The sequence below is a fragment of the Thamnophis sirtalis genome, unplaced genomic scaffold, assembly GCF_051295495.1.
Source record: "Thamnophis sirtalis isolate CommonGarterSnake01/CBP01778 unplaced genomic scaffold, rThaSir2_p1.2 scaffold_13, whole genome shotgun sequence".
NCBI lineage: Eukaryota > Metazoa > Chordata > Lepidosauria > Squamata > Natricidae > Thamnophis > Thamnophis sirtalis.
Genome location: NW_028261393.1, coordinates 45,935,788 through 45,954,130, shown reverse-complemented (window position 1 = coordinate 45,954,130; position 18,343 = coordinate 45,935,788).

Sequence of the window (18,343 nt, the reverse complement as noted above, 5' to 3'; positions counted from 1 at the left end):
AGAAGGACAGTGTGGAGCCATGATGATGAACCTATGGCACGCATGGCAGAGGTGGCACACAGAGCCCTCTCTGTGGGCACATGTGCTGTCGCCAGCTGCTCTTCCGGTTTGTGGTACGCACATGCACACTGGCCAGCTGGTCTTTGCAGGTGCTGGAGCACCGGAAAACAGCCTGGAAACTTCCACAAAACAGGCTGTTTTTAGCCCATTTTTGGAGCTGTTTTCAGGCTGTTTTCTGGCTGTTTTTGGACCATTTTTTCGGACTGAAAACTGCCCTCAAAACAGCCAAAAACAGGCATGTGTGTGCTAGCCAGCTGGTCTTCAGGTTTCTGGTGCCCCAGTGTGTGCGAACACCAACTGGCCGGCATGCATGCATGTGCTGGAAACTCGAAGACCAGCCAGTGGTCGCATGCATGCCCCCTGGCCAGCTGTGGTTTTTGGTGCTCCGGCACGCAAGCCTTCATACGTGTTCCAGTTTGGGCACTGAGTGCTGAAAAGGTTTGCCATCACTGGTGTGGAGTGTCTTGCACAATTATAGTCCTTTGATTTGCAGCTTGGTTTAACTTGAGGGGTTTCTGGACAACTGAATTCTTCTTCTTTCGACCCCTTTTTAGAGATTGCAACTAACCAAGTCCTCCTGAGGTCCTACTTGGCAGATACCACTTCTGAATCGGAGGTGCTTCCCCACCCATCTCCTGACTCCCGGCACAGAGGTTCTATTTTGGGGGTGTTACAGAACCAAGCCCTGCTCTACCAATAAAAGTAGCAACTTTTTTTAATAACTGGCATCCGTGACCCATTTATTTATTTTTCCTCTTTGAAGCACAAATGGAAACATACAAGGGAAGGGAAGTTCATGCCCTTTGGCCTGGCCATAGAGAGTTTCATTTTCAATGAAAATGGAGCTTCTCATTTAAGAAGGGCAGGAACAGTCTTTCAGCTGCACCGTCTGTTGGATGTGTTGTGGAATTGGCTCCCTGTCCAATTTGGGGAGAATCATAGCTCAGAGGTCACAGAGATGCCCTCACATTCCAAGGATCATAGATTCAATCCCATGTGCCTTGAGGAAGAAGAGTTGTGAGCAGTGGTGGGATTCAGCCAGTTCCCACCTATTCGGGAGAACCGGTTGTTAGCCTTCTAAGCAGTTCGGAGAACCGGTTGTTGGAAGAAATCTCCTTTTGTTTTTTCCCACTTTACAGGGCTAATCCTGTAAGGAAGGCAGGAAGGAAACATTCTGGTGTTGTTTCTAGCATAATCTTCCTTGGTTAGTTTCCATCCATTGTTTCTCCTCTTGCCTTTCACTTTTTTGGAAAATACTTTTGCCTCCTCGTCTTTAGAGGAGCACCTCAAACATTGGAACACTGCTATCATGTCACCCCTAGTCCTTCTTTTCGTTAGACTAGACATACCGGTAGCCTTGCCTTTAGTTTTTTGCATCATGCCAATTTTGAAACTTTTAATTCATTAGGAAACTATTTTCTAATGATGCAGTCCCTTGTAGGCATCAAGACCAGAGAGGAGCAGCTTCCCAAATCTTGCAGATTTATGCTGCTACTGATTTGAGGTTATTTGTGAAAATGGTCTCCTTTTGTGAAAATCAAAACAGTAAAAACATCCGTCTGAAAACACCTTTTTTTGTGGAGGGTAAACCAGAAGTTTTGTAAAAAATAATTTCTCTTCTCTTTGGTCATGTGGAGACCAAAGGGTACTTAGATTTTTTTTAACTACCAGTTCTGTGGGTGTGGCTTGGTGAGCGAGACAGGGGAAGGATACTGCAAAATCCCCATTCCCTCCCAACTCCTTGGGGAAGGATACTGCAAAATCCCCATTCCCTCTCCACTCCTGGGGGATGATATGGCAACATCTCCATTCCCACCCCACCCTGGGGCCAGCCAGAGGTGACATTTGCTGGTTCTCCGAACTACTCAAAATTTCTGCTACTGGTTCTCCAGAACCCATCAGAACCTGCTGAATTTCACACCTGAGCTAGATACCATTAGCTAAATATGGTTAAATCATGGGTATTGTTTGAGTCCACAGTCACCGGTCACTGCTTGTCTGGCAAAAATAATAATGGTTTGAGTATCTGTTTGTTGCCTATTTTCTTTGTTTTTTCATAAACGTTTGAAGCTATCATCCTCTGGCCTGTCCAGTTTAAAGCCCACCACCACCACCTCCATCCCAAGCATTTATAGCTTCTGCTATAAGTGTCATATTTTCCTTTCTTTGTTTTGGGGAAGCTTCTTCCTAGGATCTCAAACTGAAGGCATTCTGACTAGTCTGTTCCCTCAAGTTGTGTTTTTTGCAAGTCCTTATATACAATATAATAATGGCTGACTGTATACCTCCTTCTTTGTTGTATATATTTTTGTTAACCATACTCATATCTTCTGCAACAAAGCAAGCTATTTATTTCAGAAATTTATTTAAAGGGTTAAAATGCATCCTAGTGTATTTATTATAACTTTCTTAATTATCTCCTCCTCTTCCTTTTTCTTGCAAACCAAAGTAAAGAATTTCTGAACCTGTGGTTGAAATAATGAGAAGAAAAACAATTCTATGGGTGGTGTTCTAAGCTACATCAAAGCAACTATACAATAAAAATATCTATATATTCATTTTGAATCTTTTTTTGTTCTTGTTTTGATGTGAAGTGTTGCAAAAACTCTGAGTGTCTCTGGGTGGGCAAAATCCTAGAGGATGTAGGCCAAACATGAGCTCTATCTCCTCCTCCTCTTTCTTATATCTTCTTTCTTCTTCTTTCTTCTTTCTTCTTCTTCTTCTTCTTCTTCTTCTTCTTCTTCTTCTTCTTCTTCTTCTTCTTCTTCTTCTTCTTCCTCTTCCTCCCTCTCTCCCACTTCCTGAGAATTCCTGATTTGGAAGAGGGTATTCAACTGAAAAGGCCCTATTGCATATCCACACTTCTGATTCGCAAACAGCGTGAAACTTCACAACGAAAGTTGTGATTTCCCCAGGTTAAAGTTACTAAATTGTGAATCAGGAAGAGATCTGTGATGGAAGGATCTAGGACAGAAAGCTGGCCCTGGATCATACTTTGCTCTTCATGAAAATGCCAGCCCTGTGCTTCAGGCTCCAAACTTTTCGAGATGGGGTGGGGGGAATAAATGAGGAAGTGAGACATGGAAATCTCACCAGTGCTAACAGCACCAGCTGACTGAAAGAAGATGACACCTTACTTGCAGTTCAGATGTCTGTAGCACACCTTGCTTGAAATAACTACCTTCTGCACGTCATATACCAAGGTGATGCTTCCAATTCAAAGCAAAATGGGGAGGGAACTGCTATGAAATTAAAAAATAGACTGTTGTGGTCCACCAGCAGCCAGTGGAGCTGGCAGCAGATTCGGACAGTGAGGAGGTTGGGGAGGAACATGGGCCAGTCCTGGAGTCTGGGGAAAGCTCTGATGAGGGCTCTTCATTGGAGGCAGAGATGGGGCCAGAGCCGTATGCCAGTTATCAGCTGCCTTCAGAGTCAGACATCAGTGAGGCAGAAGAACAGCTGGAGCCTGTTCCCAGTGTGCGCATGTGCAGAGTTGCCAGATGAAGGGAACAGCTAAAGAACAGGGGTTGACTTGGGAGTAAGACTACAGGTGGATGATGAATGGCCCCTCCCAGAGGAAATAAAAGAGCAGAAAAAAGGGAGTGGAGTTTGCAGGAGACAATTATTTTGCTTAATTGGTTCGTGACTCTCGAGACTCCTTGCCAAGTTTTGCAGATACCAGCCTGGTAGCTCTCCAAGCCAGAGAAGGTTTGGGACTGTAAATCCTCCCTTGAAAGACTTTGCTGTATGTGAATAAGCAGAATTCACAGTAAATTAATAAAAGGGTTTTTTTTGTCAGGACCAGGCATTTGCTTCATGCTATGTCAGAACATAGACCAACAGGGAACTAAAAAGCCACCGAAAAGCATTTTCAAGTCCCCACTCACTACCCAAATCAGCTCTATGGTTTTAACATAGCAACATGTCATGCTTATTTCTTCTGTCTTCATCTGATCCTCCAGGCCACCTATTAACTCTGCTGTTTCCTACCTGAAAGTTCAGAAGAAGAGCTAACCTCTGCTCCCTTCCAAGGGGGTCTCTGAGCTGATGGAAGTCAAGAGCAGAATGGGTGGGCGGGAGGGTGGGTTGGTTTCCTTCAGCTGAGCTGAGCTGCACACACCACAAATGCAGCTCCTACTTAAGTCAGCTGCCCCCTAGATATGAAATCACACAAATTATTCTGGCTGGGAAGTAATTGCTTATGAGGCTGGCTTCTTTAGCACTTGGCGCTAAAGGCAAGATGGATTTTTAGAAGTAAGGTACCTGGGATCTTTCCGCTCAGGAACAGGTAAAGACCCTGTTTAAGGTATGGAGGACTTTAGGGTTGAGGCTTAAGAGATGAAGCCCATTAAATAGGAAAAGTAAGTAAATCAAATAGGAAAAGTAAGACGTGGTGGCTCAGTGGGTGCTCCATCATAAATGGGACCCGGTGGCTTAGTGGCTAAGACCCTGAGCTTGTCAATCAGAAGGTTGGCAGTTCAGCGGTTTGAATCCCTAGTGCCGCATAACAGAGTGAGCTCTTGTTACTTGTCCCAGCTTCTGCCAACCTAGCAGTTCAAAAGCATGTGAAAATGCAAGTAGAAAAATAGGAACCCCCTTTGGTGGGAAGGTAACAGCGTTCTACAGGTAACTACTATACAGACTAGCCACCATCCCATACACGGACTTCTCTCCAATTACTAAGCACATACAGTAATAGTCAGTAACTATCAGGAACAACAGTAGAATCAGGAGCATCAGGGGCATCAAGGAGCATCAGGGAGAACTCAGTACTAGTTCCTTCCTCCTTTTATGGCTGCTTAAAACAATTAGCATCCAATTACATCTCTCTAGCATTTAAAGTAACAGCTACATTTGTTACAATCATGGTTTATGCTTATACATATACATTGTCAAGCCAAGACTAAGGTTACATCCCTAACATTCAGCATTGAGTCATGCCAGCCACGCGACCACGGAGAAGTCTTCGGACCATGCTGGCTCTTCAGCTTTGAAACGGAGTTGAGCACCGCCCCCTAGAGTCGGGAACGACTAGCACATATGTGCGAGGGGAACTTCTTGGTTGACTTGGCTTTTTAACTGGCCTATTGCTACTTTAAAGCTTGGATCTATAGATTTGGTCAACCTGAGGGCTATCCCAAGTTTTCTGCAGTAGGTCAACAGCCATATTACAAAGTAGATGGAGCCAGGACTAAAAATGTGTTCGACTTTAAAAGTTGTGGGATATTGTAGCCCATCACACACGTTAGGTTGGGGAACGTTTTATGAATCCTTTGAAGATTAACAGAGTTGGAAGGGACCTTGGAGGTCGTCTAGTCCAACCCCCTGCTCAAACAGGAGACCTTATGCCATTTCAGACAAATGATTGTCAATCTCTTCTTAAAAACCTCCAGTGTTGGAGCACCCACAACTTTTGGAGGCAAGCTGTTCCACTGATTAATTGTTCTGTCAAGAAACTTAATAGCACCTCTGGTTTTCTTTGGACCAAAGCCACATTTGCTTCCTTATCTGTATCAATTTTCCCCACTGCACTGTGCCTGGATGATATGGGGAAATTAAAGAAGAGGAAATGACAAAAAAGAAACAGAGGAAAATAAAAGAGGGACAGAGAAATCCACTTTGAGGAATCCTGAGGATAAAAATATAGCATTTGACCTTCTGGGAAGAGGCTGGAAGGTCATCTAGCCTTCATCCAAGCTTCTATTCTGCTGAGCCCTGAAAGAACGGGGCCAAAAGGAAGAATTAAGAGGCAGAGAAAAAAATGGTATGTATCACTTAATCTTTTGGCCTCCCGAAGGTCAAAGAGCAGAGCGCATAAGCCTGGGTGAGCCATTGACTGTGTGATGTCTTAAACAAATCAGGAGGAGGAGAAACCACTTTTTTTTCTGGACCAGCCTGACAAGTTGCAGATTAACAGAGTTGGAAGGGACCATGTAGGTCATCTAGTCCAGCCCCCTTGCCCAGGCAGGAGACTATACACCATTTTTGACAAATGGCAGTCCAGTCTCTTCTTGAAAGCCTCCAGTGATGAAGCTCCCACAACTTCTGAAGGCAACTTATGTTTCATGAGATGATTGTTCTCACTGTCAGGAAATTTCTCCATATTTCCAAGTTGAATATCTCCTTGATCGATCTCCATCCATTGTTCCTTGTCTGGCCTTCAGGTGCCTTGGAAAATGGCTTGACCCCCTCCTCTCTGTGGCAGCCTCTCAAATATTGGACGACTACTATCATGTCTCCCCTGGTCCTTCTCTTCACTAGACTAGCCATGCCCACAGTTCCTGTAATTTTGCTCTTTCTTGAATAACCTTCCCAATCAGAGGTCTCCAGATGGATTGTGTCTGCAGTTGAAGCAGAGTTCTTTTCAGGTGGGCCAGGGGAGTAGAATCTCTAACTCCTTAGCATCCGAGTGTGTTAATATAAGGCAACTGGCAGTTGGAACAGAGTTGTTTTCAGGTGGGGAGGGGAAGTAGAATGTCTAACTCCTTAGCATCAGAGCATGTTAATATAATGCTGTATAAAAACTACTAATGACCTGATGGTCATTTTGACAAATCCTTTCTTAGTGAGCACCTAGAAGCCAAGAGGAACATACATGCCAAATTTCAAGTTTGTAGGCTTTATGGTTCTGGAGATTTCGTGATGAGTGAGTGGCATTTGCCTTTTATACAGAGAGATTAAACCAAGAAAAATATATCAATAGTTAAGACAAGTTGTGTGCCTACTGGTATTTTAAACATATGTGGATCCTGACTGAATGGCACATAATGACAGGTGTGTTCTGTAGAATGGATGGACTCTGGGGAACTTTTGCCTCAAAGATCTATCTACCCATCCTCTTTGGGAATTCTCCTATTCTCCCTTCTCTTTCTCTCCTCATTCTTCCTGGTGCATCTTTATTTTTTTCTTCTTCTTGTTGTTCCTTAGCTAGCCTTGACACTTTTTTTCCTGTTTTTGTTTTCTCTTTTAAACACTTTTATATGTTTGTACTAATGTTCCTCAACCTTGGCTGCCTTGAGTTACTTACAAAGTAATGAAGCTGGGATTAAAAAAAAACATTTAATCATAAAACGAAAATGAAATTGTGGCCATGTTTCTTTTAGCATGTGGGAAGTTATCATCCAGCCCTCTCCCAGAAAAATGAAATATCCTAGGAAATATTGAAAAGGCAGAATATTTCTCTGGATGTGAAAAGAAAGAAACATGCTTTAAAAGACAGAATAGTTTCCTGTAGCTTCCTGCCCATCCACACTTTGTCAATAGGCCATTGAGAAGGCCAGGCTAGCCCACTTTACATAATAAAGACTTCCCCACTGCAGCTGCAGGGGGAAGGGATATTACTCAACTCTCCACATGGCATCTGAGAACTCATCTATATCTGGATTCAAAACAGCCTAGAGAGTAGCCCCCTGCATGGCACCATGGGAGTCTGACAACCAATCAGAATACATTTCTTACACAGGAACAGGAAACAGAGAGGTGGGACTAAACAGGGTATAAAAAGCCTAGCAAGCCCCTTCCTCAGCCCTTCTCTTCTTCTCCACCTACATTGAACCATGTGATCACCTTTTCTGGTCAGGGCTCAAGCCATGTGGCCCTGTCCAACAATAAACCATCTTTCCAAGCAGCCTCCATGTCTCCAGTGTCTTCTTCCCCACTTGGAGCTGAACCCAGAAGGACATTTCTTTCAACAAGCACATCAAAGGGAGTGAGATTTGGTAGAGGCAAACCATGCAGGGAATCCAAAGATAGCTTTGTCTTCAAGTGACAGTAGCAGCAAAGGTGGTGCAAAAGGGAAACTGTGACATTGGCTGCTAATGACGCAGGTGTAAGGCAGGGCTTATAGGATCACATCACGTAGGGCAGGCTCATTATGGGTTTCTCTGAGAAATCCTCCTGAATGGAAGCGGCAGCATTGAGTTTCGCTGCCCACCTCTTCATTGGCTTGAGCAAACGAGGGATTTGCAAAGCCCGGTAAAACGATACTGCAGTTGGTGCAATAATAAATATCACGTTTCCTAGTCTTGTTCGTTGCAGCCAACACAGCATTGAAACATTCTGGAGGGAGGTGGTGTGTGTGTGTGTGCGAGATATCCATATCACAAAGGGAATCAACTGCACTCAAGAGCTTCACATCCCAGGCAAGGCTGACAAAGTTGCGCAGGTGAAAATGAATTCAGGCCTGAATGGACAGCGAAGAGGTAGCTGCAACCGTGACCTGTCAAAACCGCGGTCCACTAAAGCGCGCCCGATTAAAGCGTGTACCTGACGTCATCAGCAGCGCGACAAATACAACCGCAGAGAAAAAAGGGCGCTTTAAAAAGCGCTTTTAAAGCAAGCCAATTCACATAAAGGTAAGGGTTAGGGTTAGGGTTAGGGTTAGGGTTAGGGTTAGGGTTAGGGTTAGGGTAAGGGTTAGGGTTAGGTTTAGGGTTACGTTAAGCGTTAGGGTTAGGTTTAGGGTTAGGTTAAGGGTTAGGCTTAGGGTTAGGTTTAGGGATAGGTTTGGGGGGGTTAGGTTTAGATTTACGTGTTAATTTTAAGTTTACCGCTCACAGCGTGCTGTTTTCGTCGCACTGTGATGACGTCACGTACGCGCTTTCGTCGAGCACGCTTTAGTCTACTGCGGTTTTGTGGTGGAACCAGCTGCAGCTGAACCGAACATTCCCATTTCATTCAGTGGGATTTGGGGGGCCTTGTAAATCTGTGCTGAGCAGAAGCGTCAGAGATTAATTATTACTACTTTATGATGCTTTGGTCAGACCACGCTTGGAATATGTCATCCAGTTTTGGTTGCCAAGGTGTAAAAAAAAAACAACCTCTGAGACATAGAAAGAGTGCAGAGAAGAGCAACAAAGATGATTAGGGGACTGGAGGCTAAAACATATGAAGAACGGCTGCAGGATTTGGGTTTGGCTGGTCTAAATAAAAGAATTGTGGGTGGGGTGTCATGATAGCAGTATTCCAGTATTTGAGGGACAAAGCAAAGGGAGGGGGGGCAATTTATTTTCCAAAGCACTGGAGGGCAGGACAAGAAACAATGATTGGAAACTAACCGAGGAGAGAAGCAACCTAGAATTAAGGAGAAACTTCCTAACAGTGAGGACAATTAAGCAATGGAACAGCGTGCCTCCAGAAATCATGGGCGCTTCATCACTGGACATTTTTAAGATGAGTCTAGAGACAGCCACTTATCTAAAATGGTCAAGGTCCTCCTGCTTGAGCAGAGGGCTGGACTAGAAGACCTCCAAGGTCCCTTCCAACCCTATTCTATTCAACTTTGCTCAGTTGCTGGAATTTAATAAAAATAAGGGGTGACATGAAAGCAGAAACTAAGGAAGGAGAGAATGTTGTTTAAAATTTAATAGCTGGAGCAGTGAAGGGTTGGACTATGAGGAAGAACACACAGTTATGGCTAATCTGTTGAAGAGAGTTGGGCACTGGATGAGGTAATCTGAGCTGTGATTGGTTGCTATGAGTGTAAAGGGGGGGGGATTTCCTCCTTTCCCGCCTTTTTTCTCCCTCCGCCCTGTCCTCGCTGTTAATTTACCTCACGATGTCCCTGCAGACAGGGACTTACCTGATGATGCTCCTCTTTGTCTATCTTATTTACTCTACATATATTTATTTGTATAAAACTGGGTCGTGCCAGCGTCTCTGACACTATTTGGACGTCAGCTGCACAATTCCCTGCAGGGACGCACCTCTAAAACTAAGGAAAAATTCCCTGACAGGAAATTTGCCTCCAGAAATTGTAAATGCTCCAACACTGGAGGTTTTGAAGAAGAGATTGGACAACCATTTGTCTGAAATGGTATAGGGTCTCCTTCTTGTGAAGGGAGTTGGACTAGAAAACCTCCAAGGTCCTGTCCAGCTCTGTTATTCTCTTATTAATCTAAGTAAGAACCAGGGCGAAAAATACAGCTAGTCCTCAACTTACAACCATAACTACAACCATAACTTAACGATGTCCATTGATAATCAAGGTGGTGGTTAAGTGAGACATTCCAATTTTGTGACCTCTTTAACCATGGTTGTTAAGAGGATCGCCACAATTGTTAAGTGATTCATGTGGTTGTTAAGCGAGTCCATTGATGTTGGCTGTTGGTACCTGGCTTGCAAATGTTGATCACATGACCTCAGGACATTGAAATAGTCATGAATAGATGCCTGCTTGCCAAATCTTAGCATTTTAACGACACCAGATCATCATGTTAAATCCTAATATGCATCATGTAAAAACACACATTGCATTTCGCTCACCTAGCTTGAGGGGCTGCCAGGGGTTGCCACAAAGAAGAGGGAGTCAAACTATTTTCCAAGGCACTTGAGGGTAGAACAAGAAGCAATGGGTGGAAACTAATCAAGGAGAGAAGCAACTTAGAATTGAGGAGAAATTTCCTGACAGTTAGAACAATTAATCAGTGGAACAGAAGTTGCCTCCAGAAGTTGTGAATGCCCCAACACTGGAAGTCTTTAAGAAGACGTTGGATAGCCATTTGTCTGAAATGGTTATAGGGTTTCCTGCCTGGGCAGGGGGTTGGACTAGAAGACCTCCAAGGTCCCTTCCAACTCTGCTATTGTATTAGGTTGGTTGGTTAGGTTTGGTTTATTAAACTTGTATGCCGCCCTAAGGGACTCAGGGTGGCTGACAAACCAATAGGGAAAGGGGGCAATACAAAAATTGATTGATTGATTTGATTGATTGATTACATTTATATGCCGCCCTTTTCCCCGAAGGGGACTCAGGGCAGCTCACAATTCAATCAGGGAAGGAGGTACAGACAGGGGGATAAAAAAGACGAGACATAACAATACAAAATTTAAAAACACACAACAACCATGCCATTCGAGAAGGGGGGCAAAAAGTCTTTAGCCCCAGGCCTGTCGGAACAGCCAGGTTTTAAGGGCTTTGTGGAAGGCCTGGAGGGTGGTGAGGGTTTGAATCTCCACGGGGAGCTCGTTCCAGAGGGTCGGAGCAGCCACAGAGAAGGTTCTCCTCCGGGTAATCGCCAGTCGGCATTGGCCGGCGGATGGAATTTGGAGGAGGCCTAATCTGTGGGATCTGATCGGTCTATTGGAGACAAAACAAGACAACAACAAGTACAAAGACAAATTAAAAACATCTCAACAGCCGCAACAGTTCGAGTGGGGCTGGGAACTCTCAGCCCCAGGCCCGCCGGAACAGCCAGGCTTGACGGCTGTGCGGAAAGCCTGAAGGGTGGTGAGGGTCCGAATCTCCATGGGGAGATCGTTCCAAAGGGCCGGAGCAGCCACAGAGAAGTCTTGTGTTGAGGTTAAATGTGTTCCATATATCCAGCCCAAGTATTGCAAGTTTAGACATTCCTATATCAATGGATCATCATCATCATCAACAACAACAACAACAACAACAACACTTCAAAAAGGGAATCGTCAAAGTTTTCTCAGAAATCATCATCACTAACACCAGCACCTTAAGGGCAATCTATTCCTGAGAGCCCAACCTTGCCTCAAGTGACTCAATAGCTATATGACCAAAGAAACTTCTTTCCTCTGTTGTGACAGCAGTTATAGAAGACCCTCCCCTCCCTCTCCCCAAATTCAGATGGCGATGACCCTGTTGCTCTTTTGAAAATCACTGAACGCTTGTTATTTTTCCCACGGGTGTTGAACCAGCGTAGTGAGTTAAAGCTAACACTTAGAGAGGTTTCAAAGTACATATTAGGGAGATGAACATCAAGTCCTTTGCTGCTGGTTATTTGGTTTTGAGGCTGATGTTCTGATCTTGCTTTTTAAACTGGTTGTTCACTGCCCGGAGTCCTTCTGAACTGGGGAGGTGGGGGCGGGGGGGGACATCCCAAAGGAACAAACGAACAACAAAATTCACTTATTCTTAAAGGAGAGAAGAGAGAACCTTGAAGAGAAGTTCCCACACTGTGATGCTTTCTTACAGACTGTGATGCTTTTTTACGGGTTCCCCTTGTTAACTGCTAATTCCCAGGCACTTAAAAAAAAACACCAACCATCTACTCTATCATATACCTTTTCCCCGTCCCTTCAGTCTCCTTGCGTTGCCCTGGCAACAGAGGCCATGACACCTTGGCAAGAGTGACAGGGGTCCAACAAAGCCTTCTGTCATGGTACCAATTGGATTGAAATATTCTGGGGGCCCCACCTCCTCTTTCGGTGGGCACAATGCAAGAGACAAGAGTCCTGGGAGTGGCTGGGCCTAGCAGGGGGATAGCAAATGCTGACCCACTGTGCAGAGCCCTGATGCTTTTGCTCCTGGCTGCCTTGTTTCTTTAGCTTTCCTTGGGTCAGAAGGACAAGGTTCACTGACTCCCCTTGGTGGCAGAGCCGAAGGTGGATTAAAGAGGGGTGACGGCCTTTTCTTGTTAGCTTTGCCTGGGAGGGGGGGGAAGCCAGATCAGTCATCCACAAAACCCCTCACACACTTTGTGGAGTCCACAAGTGTCATTCAGGATGAAGATAGCTGTCCATCATATCCTCAGGACAAGTGGGAGCACGTAGGGCCCAGCAGGGGCCGATAGACCCATCAGGAGATGGAGTTGTTCTGAAAACCTCCAACTTCTTCTTTTTTTAAAGGAAGGATAGCTATTCAAACCCTGTTTTGAAAAGATAGTTATCCATCTTGGAGATGAGCCTATGCCAGCAGAGATGGTGGGAACGCTCACGTATAACCAATTTCGTTGCATTTAAGTACAATGACGATAAAGATTATACTTACAGCACGTTCCAAACTCTAATCAACGCGGTAAGCTAGGAATGGTTTATTTACAGGTGGTCCTTGACTTACGACCATATTTGAGCCCAAAATTTTTGTTGCTAAGTGAGACAATTGTTAAGTCAGTTTTGCCCCATTTTACAACTTTTCTTGCCACAGTTGTTAAGTGAATCACTAAAGTTGTTAAGTTAGGAACTGTTGTGGCCCACCAGTGGCCAGAGGAGCTGGCAGCAGAGTGAGGACAGTGAGGAGGTGGGGGAGGAGCATGGGCCAATCCTTTAGGCTGCAGAAGGCTCGGATGAGGGCTCTGCATCAGAGGCAGAGATGCTGTCTAGCAGTGATCAGGTGCCTACAGAGCTAGACAGCAGGGAGGCAGAGGAACAGCTGGAGCCTGTTCCCACTGTGCACAGGTGCAGAGCTGCCAGAAGAAAAGAACAACTCAGAAATCAGGGTCGACGTGGGAGTAAAGCCATAGGTGGACGGTGAATGGCCCCTCCCATAGGAAATAAAAGAGGAGCGAAAGAGGAGTGGGCTTTTGCAGGAAACAATTTGTTTGTTTGTTTGTTCATTCGTTTCAGGAGTGTGAAGGTCTGTTCACTTCTCTCAGAGAAGCAACCTGGGACTAAGGAGAAATTTCCTGATAGTGAGGACAATTAACCAGTGGGACAGAAGTTGCCTTCAGAAGTTGTGGGTGCTTTATCACTGGAGGTTTTAAAGAAAAGACTGGACTGCCATTTGTCAGAAATGGTGTATAGTCTTTTATTAATTTTTATTTCTCATATATACATTCACAATTATATAATCTCATAACTGTTGTTAATAAAATGTATTTATAACAATTTTTCTCCCCTACAGTTGACAATGTAATTGAGATTGCTTTCTTACCATCCCATACACCCATCTTATTTTACAACAATCCTACTTCTTCTTCCTTCCTTCCCTCCTTCCTTCCCTCCTTTCCTCCTTTCTTCTCTCCTTCCTTCCCTCCTTCCTTCCCCCTTCCTTCCCTCCTTTCTTCTCTCCTTCTCTCCTTCCCTCCTTCCTTCCCTCCTGTATAGTCTCCTGCCTGGGCAAGGGGGTTGGACTAGATGACTGGAGGCTTTAAAGAAAAGACTTGTCTGAAATGGTAAAGCGTCTCCTGCTAGAAGACCTCCAAGGTCCCTTCCAATTCTGTTATACTGTTATTCTGCTGCTTGCCTGCATTGAGGCAGGGATTAATCTCTTTCTATCTCTGGGCTGTACTGCCACTCTTCCCTGCCTTCTCTCCCAAGATAGCTGTTTCTGAAATCCTGTTGCATAGCAGAGGAAGGAGCCACTGCGGCTGCAGCTTGAGAGCTCCTTTTGTTTCCACATTTCAACTCTTTCCGTGATGGAGCTAAAACAGCTTTCTGGCAAAGAAGTCCCTCCAGTCCAACCCTCCCTTCTCCCATTGCACGTTTCCCACCCCGATTCCCTAGAACAACTCCGGAACTCTTCAGGGCTGAGTTTTGGAACTGGGGTGAATAGTATTATTATTATTTTTTTCTTAATTAAGAAAATGTACATGGCCACCTAACCCACTCATGGGTGACTCCTGGAGGCTTATAAAAACAAAGTCTCAATATAAAAGCCCATAAATCTCTACCACCTCAAGATAACAACCATTTGATGGATTCCATATCACCTTGCAGTCCTCAGGCCCATTGGCAAAACCAAATTTTCTGGGCCTTTTGAAAGAATGTCAGGTTGGAGCCAGTGGTGGGATTCAAATTATTTTACTAGCGGTTTTGTGGGCGTGGCTTGGGAAAGGTTACTGCAAATTCCCCATTCCCTCCGGATCAGCTGGGACTCTGGGAGGCAGAGAATAGATGGGGGCGGTGCCAGTCAGAGGCGGTATTTGCCAGTTCTCTGAATTACTCAAAATTTCCACTACCGGTTCTCCAGAACTGGTCAGAACCTGCTGAATACCACCTCTGGTTGGAGTCAATCTTATTTCTTATAGGGATGATATTCCACAGTGAGGAAGCCATCAAAGAAAAGGTCCTTCTTCTTGTTCCCACAAGATGGACCTCCTTAAGCGAGGGGACCTGGAGCATACCAGCTTTGCTCTCTGATGGGTCGGGTAGATATAAGTGGGAAAAGATAGTCCTTCAAATAATACCGTGTTTCCCCGAAAATAAGATCAGGTCTTATATTATTTTTTTGCTCCAAAAGGTGCATTAGGGGTTATATTCTGGTTAGGTCTTATTTTGGGGGAAATGCGGTACTAATTGCATCCGTCTGGCTGATGATCTTAACTGGGGCTTATTTTGGGGGGGTAGGGCTTATATTACAAGGATCCTGAAAAATCATGCTAGGGATTATTTTCTGGTTAGGTCTTATTTTGGGGGAAACAGCGTAAGTGAGCTTGCTTCTTTGCATGGACAACGGCCACAATATGGAAAACCTCTTGCTGTCCTGAGAACAGCAAGTAGAATTGGAGGCCAGGTTTTGCACAGAAGAAAAATCAACCAGGGAGCCGAGGTGGTGCAGTGGTTAGAGTGCAGTACTGCAGGCCACTTCAGCTGACTGTTACCTGCAGTTCAGCAGTTCTAATCTCACCGGCTCAAGGTTGACTCAGCCTTCTATCCTTCCGAGGTGGGTGAAATGAGGACCCAGACTGTGGGGGCGATATGCTGACTCTATAAACCCCTTAGAGAGGGCTGAAAGCCCTATGAAGTGGTATATAAGTCTAACTGTTATTGCTAACTCACCTAAGAACAATGTCCTGATTCTCCATTGCCTGTTGGGGATAGATGGGATGTTCTTCACTTTCTTTCAATGTGATGACTAGTCAAATGAAGGATGCCCCTTTTCAAATTGGGTGCTGTCCAGACATTCTGGAGCCACTAAAGGGATCGTGCTGGCTGGGAATTCTAGGATTTGTAGTCCAGATTTGTAAACTGTATTTGATGGGAATGACTATGCCAAAACACCCTGTTAGATGGCAAAGATGGGTATACCAATAAACAAACGTTAAAACTTTTTCAACATTAAAAACATTGGGTACTCTCTAACACAATGAAATTAATGGGAAAAAAGTAAGGTTCTACATTTAGGCAAGAAAAATAAAATGCATGTGGTACCTTGCTCAATAGTAGTAACTGTGAGAGGGATCTTGGAGTCCTAGTGGACAATCATCTAAATATGAGCCAGCCGTGGGCAGCAGGTGCCAAAAAAGCCAACACAGTTCTAGGCTGCATAAACAGAGGGATAGAATCACGATCACATGAAGTGTTAAGACCACTTTATAATGCTTTGTAAGGGCACACTTGGAATACTGCATCCAGTTTTGGGTACCATGATGTAAAAAAGATGTTGAGACTCAGAGAAGAGCAACAAAGATGATTAGGGGACTGGAGGCTAAAACACAAGAACAGTTGCTGGAATTGAGTAGGTCTAGTTTAATGAAAAGAAGGACTAGGGGTGATATGATAGCATAGTGTTTGAATATTGCAGGGGTTGTCCACAAAGAAGAGAGAGTCAAGCTATTCTCCAAAGCCCCCGAGGGCAGGACAAGAAGCAATGGGTGGAAACTAACCAAGGAGAGAAGCAACTTAGAACTAAGGAGAAATTTCCTGATAGTTAGTACAATTAATCAGTGGAACAACTTGCCTCCAGAAGTTGTGAATGCTCCAACGCTTTAAGTTTTTAAGAAGACATTGGATAACAATTTGTCTGAAGTGGTGTAGGGTTTCCTGCCTAAGCAGGGGGTTGGACTAGAAGACCTCCAAGGTCCCTTCCAACTCTTATTCTATTATTTCACCTTTGGAAGACATTTTCCTAGGGATAATGATAATATGAACTAGGATAAGATTGCAGACTTGACAACAAGATGCTGATGTTTAGATCTTCAGTCCTAGAACTTTAACATCCTTTAACCAGGACAAGAGAAGGAAACTTGATATTTGTGGGCCTTAATGCAAACTGTAAGGAAGATAACCTTGATGGGAATCAATAAGACCTGTTATTAAAATGACAGGAAAAAATATCTTAAATCTAAAACAACCAATTTATACCCAAGAAACTCAGACAGACCCCACCCTAATTCACATGAGTGTAAGAAGGATCAAAAGGTCCTTAAATTTATTATTAAAGCCCCCTTTAATAGAAATAGCTTTAGTCTTCCTAAGGAGTTAAGATTCCTAATCTCGCCTACTTGGGGGGCTGACAACAATCTTGTAGGTCTCATTGTGCTGTAACTCTCCCCTCCTTTATGAGTGGTCGAGATATCTGCTCCATGCTTTGTTTTGAAGTATGCTCAAAGTGGAAATTCTCCAAGGGTAGGGAATAAAAGGTGGAAGGAAGCAACATTAGCCGTTTGTCTTAGGGGGAATGGACATTTGGAGATGCTACCCATGAATGTCGTTTTAGCACAAACACCAGCAATCTGTTTTCACTATGCCAGAACTTTGCTTTCCCCTCTAACTTGGGATCACATTTATTGAACAGAATTAGTTTTGGGACCCTGGAAGATGCCTTGTCTAGCTCAGCTTATTTATCTGTCTGTCTCAATAAGTTTAATGGTGTAATCTCAGGTGGACAGGTTCTCCCGCCACCTGCTGATTGATACCAGAGAGGCTGGGGATTGCTCTGGAAAGCATATCTGGAAAAATCAGGGAGCCTCCCCTGAGGATGTCTCTTGCAGAGCTCCAGCCTGGGGTCCAGACAAACAGCCTGGATCCTGCCATCCTCCGGCCCCTCCTTTTCTCCCTCCCATTCAGTGCATCTTCCTTTATAGCTGTCTGCTTGTGTTATTGGTCAGGGATTGTCTGCCTTCCAGGAACTGTGGGGTGGTTAATGGATCTCTTTGGGCGGAGGTTAGACTAAGCAAATAGCCCGTCCATCTCTGAGCTGGCTTGATTGGAATGGATTGCCTGAGTGAAGGGAGGGAGAGGGAAAGAGAGAAGAGACAGGGAGGAGAGTTGCTTTTGTGGCCAGGCAGAAGCCTTGCCTGAAGGGAGTCTGCATCCATAGCATATTGACCAGCTTTCAGGCCATAGGGAATCGTTCTCCCTCCCTCCCTCCCTCCCTCCCTCCCTCCTTCCTTCCTTCTTTCCTTCCTCCCTTCCCTCTCTCCTTCCTTCCTTCCTTCCTTCCTCCAACTCTACCTCCTTCCTTCCTTCCTTCCTTCCACTTTCCCTCCTTCCCTCCCTCCCTCCCTAGCAGGGAGCTTCCTTCATCTGCTCAGGCTTCTGCTCATTGTCTTCTCCTGCAGAGTTGCTCATTTCTGAGCAGTGAGTGACAACCATCTCAACCGACACTAAGAGAATAAGAGAGAAGTTTAGTGGTAGACTATTCAAAAAGTCAGTGGCTAAGACACTGAGCTTGTCGATCAGAAATGTCAGCAATTCGGTGGTTCAAATCCCCAGTGCCGCGTGACAGAGTGAACTCCCGTTCCTTGTCCCAGCTTCTGCCAACCCAGCGGTTCGAAAGCATGTAAAAAATGCAAGTAGAAAAATAGGGACCCCCTTTGGTGGGAAGGTAACAGTGTTCCGTGCGCCTTCGGCATTGAGTCATTTCAGCCACATGACCACA